Here is a 6,154-nt window from a genome sequence, read left to right as displayed (position 1 = left end):
CCAGCAGTCTTCCTTAGTTGTAAAACGGTTTTCGGTACCATTCAGCTTACATCTGTTCCAATCGAACGAAAAGCACATGCCGGCAGTCGCATCGTAACGCCACTGCGTTAAGGATTTAATGTGGCATTTTTTGTCATTTGGGCTCGGTTTCTTAAAGCAGCGCACTAGAACACTTTACTTGATCTGACTATGTTACAATCGAGGCGATTTGTCAGCATATACTTACAATCAGAGGCTGAAGCAATGTAAACAAGGCAACATACAAAAATAACAAAAATCCTAGATGAAATCTTCATTTCCGATCTTCAATCAGCGAGAACGATGAGAAACTGAAGCTGAACTGATCGAAAAAAATAAGTTTCGCTTGACGACGTTAAGCCGCTTACAATTAATTAACGCTTAAAAAATTTATGTACTTTGGCGTAGCTGAAACTAATCAAAAACTGTGAAATTGATTAAAAAAAAATTATTTGCTTATTAGCTAAGGTAGTTGCCTTACTACAAGTTCAAGTTCAAGTTGTAGTTAATAATATGAAAAGTCCTTGCCAACTATGTCTATGCCTATGTCTATGTCTATGTCTATGTCTATGTCTATGTCTATGTCTATGTCTATGTCTATTCTTCCATCCCCCCGACCACAACTAAAGACTTGCAATTGCTTAAGCTCGTTTGTGTTTAATTACGCACGCTGCTTGAATAATTTTCCTGCTCAGTTCTAGTGGCCAAATTTCCCAGTGAGCTGAAATTATTGAAAGAGCAGTTCTTTGCGAGTGCTTAGTATATATTCTAAGCTAAACTATGTCCAGAGCGGATCAATGATATTTGTCTGGCTGTCTTGTTGTGGTATACATGCCGCACATGCTCCAGCACGCCTCTTGACTTGGGAAACGGTTTTCGGTACCATTCACCTTACATCTGTTCCATTCGTACGGATAGCACATGTTGGCAACCACTTCGTAATTCCACTGCGTTATGGCTCTAATGTGGCATCTTTTGTTATTTGGGCTCGGTCTCTTAAAGCAGCGCACTAGAACACTTTACTTGATCTGAATATGTTACAATCGAGGCGATTTGTCAGAATATACTTACTATCAAAGAGTGAATTAACGCAAACTAGGAAACATACAAAAATAACAAATATCGTAGCTAAAATCTTCATTTTCGATCTTCAAATCAACGAGAACGATGAAAAACTGATGCTGAACTGATCGAAAAATAAGTTTAGCTTGACGACATTAAGCCGCTTACAATTAATTTACGCTTTAAAAATTAATGTAGCTTAAACGTAGCTGAAACTAATCAAAAACTGTAAAACTGATTTTAAAAAATGAATAGCTTATTAGCTAAGGTCTTAGTACAAGGTCAAGTTTAAGTTATAGTTAACAAAATGAAAAGTCCATGCCAACTATGCATCGAGTCCATTTGTCAGTTTGTCTATCTTTCCATCCCAGCTACCACAACTAAAGACTTGCAATTGCTTAAGCTCGTTTGTGCTTAATTACGCACGCTGCTTGAATAATTTTCCTGCTCAGTTCTAGTGGCCAAATTTCCCAGTGAGCTGGAACAACTTTCCAGCTGGCTTGCCAGCTCGTCATCAACTCACTTTCGCCGCATTCCGCGAAAATGCTTTGGCCAGTGATTCAAAAACTTCCCAAAAAAAAAAAAAACAGAAAAACCAGTTAGCGCTGTGTCAAACTCTGGCTTGGCGTCCTCCTGTGGCTGACAAATTTGCTGACAAATTCAAGGCAGGCCGATCAGTAAAGCTGCCAGCCATCAATCAAGCCATTAAAAAGAATGCACCGCAAATGACTCAAAGAAGAAGAAGACAAAAAACGTCACCTACAAACACGCGAGAGAGAAGGCAGTGAGAGGCAGCAGGATCTGAGAGTCTGTTGTCTGGGCGAAATTATCAGCGAAACATGTTGATTGTTATTGATCAGCGCTGTTGATTAAAACGACAAGAGAGACTCGGGACACTGACATTGGATATGGCTGGCCTGGGTGGCCATCAAAGCGACACTATGTCGCCTGTCAAAATTCTTAATCAAATACGCAGCGGAATGTCATCATTATGCAAAGAGCCTCTGGCTGAGCCTCTGGTCCTCGCACACAGCGCAACATGCAAGGCTTGCCGCCGGCCCAGACATTTACAATTTACACTGTTCAGCGGGGTAACGGGTGGAACGGGTGGAACGGTGGTGGCCTAACATGCCTAGAGTCTGCGCCTTCAAGGCTCGTTGACAGACGGCCAACAACATTTGTGCCACATTTGCTTCACACGCAGCCGTCGCCAAAGTCTCCCTCTCTCTCTCTCTCTGACATTTTAATCGCATTTGCTAAAACTCAGTGAACAATCCGCCACAGCGGCCAGCAAACAGCGGAAAACAAGCAAGAAAACTCAAATTTTCACACCACGAAACACCAAATACACTTTTCTGAAGGGCAACATGAGCTGATCTCAAAGCCGTTAATATAATTATGCATTTGTTGTATGATTGGCAAGAAAGCCCAAAGAATATTTGGTTTTTATTTCCTTTAAATTAAATATATATTAAAATAACAGCGTTTAGTTGTTGTGATTTGCAAACTAAAAGAACAAAAGTCTCCAATTTTTTAGAAAGTTATATCTGATAAATTTTATATAAGGAAAATTCAATAAAAAATATCAAAAATATTTTAAATAAATTATATAAATTATATCGATTGAAAATATTAAATATATAAATAAATATATCCATAGGCATTATATTTTATTTCTATATTTAGTTCTAAATTTAAAAGAATTTTATAGATTTGTGAAGAAATACCATTTACATATATTTCTCGAAATATGAATTTGTTTGTTTTTTATGAATTTTTATGACATATTCCTGCAGCAAAAATGGCTATGAAATAATTCATTACATATATTATCAAATATATAAATTAAATCACACATGTTTTGATTATTAATTATTGTGAATGAAAATGAAATGAAATATACTTTTGACCATATTTTAGAAGGCTAAAACGGAGAGCTTGCATGAGTGCTAGGAGCTTGGACTACTGCAACTTTATAAATAATTTATAAGTGAAAAATATATGACGCGTTGCATGTGAGGCTGGGAGTATCCATGAACATTTTATGTATAAGAAAACCTGATAGCAGAGAATTAATTTAAGAAACTTCTTCAAAATATGAGACTCATCCCTCTATACTCTCAATACACAGACTCTGTCTAACAACAAATTGACAACTATTTAGCTGACAGGTGTCACACCTGTTAAGTAGATCATAGATCAGTTAGTTGTTGCCCATAAGCCACTTACGCTCTAGCCGCAACTTTGTGGTGGTAACAAAGATGCTGCTATAGCCATATGATCCAGCGCTAGGGCAAAGGTAAAGCAACTGCAGCGTTGACCGCAACTTCAAACTGTCATTAAAAGGCGCGCGCGGAGCGCACACGCATTTTACGAGGCAGCAACAACAGCAGCGGCAGCAGCAGAGAACTGAGAGGATCTGCTGCTGACCGGGCTGACCAGACCAGACCAGTCCACATCCGACTGGGCTGCTGGGCCCCGGTTGACACTCGTTGGCCCACTGTGACAGAGCGAGTCGCCTGGTTGGGAACGTTGCCTGATGATAGCTTACTTAGCGATTGCGACGGCGGCGTGTAATGTATGAAGCGGATTTCAGAGCCGCATCGCCTTATTTAGGAGATCGTGATAAAAGTTGGAAGTCGCTTGATTTATGTCAACGCACACGGCGCAAAGACCGGCAGACCACAGCTAACCAAAAAGACAAAAACAGAAAGAAACCAACAGCAAAGATATACAGAAATAAAGAATATAAATAAGATGCCCATTCGGTGGATCCCATTGCAGCGAACGATCGACGCACTTAAGTGCCAAATTAGGAATAATATTGAAGCAATTGCCCAGAGACAACTCCCCAGCTATAAGTAGAAAGCCCCCAAACTGTCAGCTGAATGAAGTGAGCTGTCACGTTTGCGGTCCGCTTATGTCAGCTTCGCCTGCAACCGACAACAACAACAAGAGCAGCAGCAGCAGCAGCAGCAGCGGCAGCAGCGACAGCAACAGGAACAGCAACAAAGACGCCTCGTCGACCGCCGCCTCTTAAGCCCTTTAAAATGTGTTGTTATGATCGGGCGGCAGCGATAAGTTCTCGCTGAGGATCTCTGCAGCTGGGTAGCAGGAGGAGGCCAGGCACAATCCCTAGTCTACGTCAGCCTTGCGACAGGCTCTAAAGTTACGCGGCATTGGGCATTGGGATTCGCTTCGATGCAAATCATTTTACGTGTTGGCGACATTAAGCGCGAAATGACCCCGTTATCCCACTTGTCATCATCACTTCATAAATTAATGCAAACTCGGAAGGCGGATCAGAAGGCAACCACCGGACAGCCGGACAAACGGATTGCCAGCTGCGGCTTACCTTACTCGGCTAGCGCAGAGCTGGGTCAGGGACAGCCGTCGAGCTACACTGTGCAACAGCGTTGCGCAAGCTAAAATTACACTTTTGTTAAACAGATATTTAACAGGCAGCTACAGCTTATAAATTATATATATATAGAGTCGCAGATATCATATTGACATATCTTGCAGATTCACAAATAAATTAATTGAAAATTAAATAAATAAATAAATAAAAATAAGTTAAATAAATTTTAGTAATTTATATATTATCTCACCAATCAAAAGTACAAAAATAATAATAAAAATAAATAAAAATACTTTTTTGATCGTTCTGCTAGACAATGTCTGCATTTAATAACAATCATCAATCTTTTTGCCTTTAGAAACTAGATTAAAAATTGCATTTGAATGTTATATCAAGACAGTTTTGTCAATAATATACTCTATATATATATTTATCAAATCCATACAAAATCAATCTGCTCATACAAATTGAAAATAAAATCGATTCGCGAATGCGACAACAAAGTAAAGTTGCAAAAGGTAAAAGACACAGCAAAAGGAAACAAAAATTGATAACATAATACAATAAAGTATATATGTGCATAAATCTGTATTTAAATTGAATTGGAAGTTCATGTTTTCAAAACGCATTAAAACAAATGCTCTTATAAATATGTCATAATATCAATTTGAGTTATTTTAATTTAGATATCAAGTAAACTGGTTTCAAAGGTTTGTTTAAGGTTTTATTTAATATTAAATATATATAAATTTTTGCAAAATAATTTATTTATGATAAAATAAATATAAAAATGATTTTATGTTTTTATTTATATTATTAAATAATTTAAAAAATGTTTCCACTGAATGTTATACCTAAAAAATATCTTATATATTCATTACATTAAAAGCCTAAAAAGCAGCCTTAAATATATTATAAAAAATTTATATTTATTCAAATCAAAATATATTGCAATTTTACAAAAAATATATAGATAAATATACATTAAACTAATAATAATTTTCATTTAATGATGAAAAATTGTCTCTCTATAAAAGTATATTTCAATGAAATTAAATAAGATTCAATATATCTAGTTTAGTTTCTAATTCATAGAAAATTCAATACAAAACAAAAAAGAAAATAAAATTCCCTTTATTGCCATAGTTTCCATGCGACATGCGAGCTCTATTGATAAGTTCTTTAAAAATCGATAAAAATGCCATTGAAATTCCTTGGAAAATTCCCCCGTCTATTTCCATGAAGGTTGGCCTAGTGTAATGCGAATGCCACGGTGCGGCGCGATGCAGTCGCGATCATGTTGAAATTTGTGATAGCCGCCGTCGAGGACAAATTGGTCCCTTAACTGTTGGCACACACAGACGGACATAGGCCCCAGAGTCGAGAGTCAGAATTGGAGCTGCAGCTGGAGCTGTGGCTCAGGCTCAGGCAGAGCAGAGTTTCAGACAGTTGGTCTGGTCCTGGCTTGCTCCGCTTTGCGATTACGATCACTTTTAGATCCAATATATCAGAGGCGCGTTGACGTCGTACATTGGACGACAATTGATATAAGTTGTGGTGAAAAGTTTAGTGGCATTCAACGATTGCTTTGCTAGATTAAAAGCGACAGGCAGCGGGCATGCAGCACCGTTCCGACCGGACCGAGCCATGCCGAACCGTTTGTCTGCCAGTGTTTTATTTTGTTTTTGGCTTTGGCTTTGGCCCACAAATCTT

The 6,154-nt window shown here is 38.1% G+C and overlaps 1 long non-coding RNA gene across 1 annotated transcript; it reads right to left on the bottom strand.

Moving 5' to 3' along the window:
* Positions 1-655: 655 nt before the first annotated feature.
* LOC111601345 lies at positions 656-1,195 on the bottom strand. Its single transcript, XR_003944284.1, has 2 exons — positions 1,090-1,195; positions 656-1,027 (listed from the first exon to the last, which is right to left on the bottom strand). It is a non-coding gene; the product is annotated as an uncharacterized LOC111601345 (long non-coding RNA).
* Positions 1,196-6,154: the final 4,959 nt, after the last annotated feature.

Source organism: Drosophila hydei, unplaced genomic scaffold, assembly GCF_003285905.1.
Source record: "Drosophila hydei strain 15085-1641.00,03,60 unplaced genomic scaffold, DhydRS2 tig00008114-arrow-pilon, whole genome shotgun sequence".
NCBI lineage: Eukaryota > Metazoa > Arthropoda > Insecta > Diptera > Drosophilidae > Drosophila > Drosophila hydei.
The sequence above is the reverse complement of the archived record's forward strand: the minus strand, read 5'-3'. Positions and strand labels throughout refer to the sequence as shown.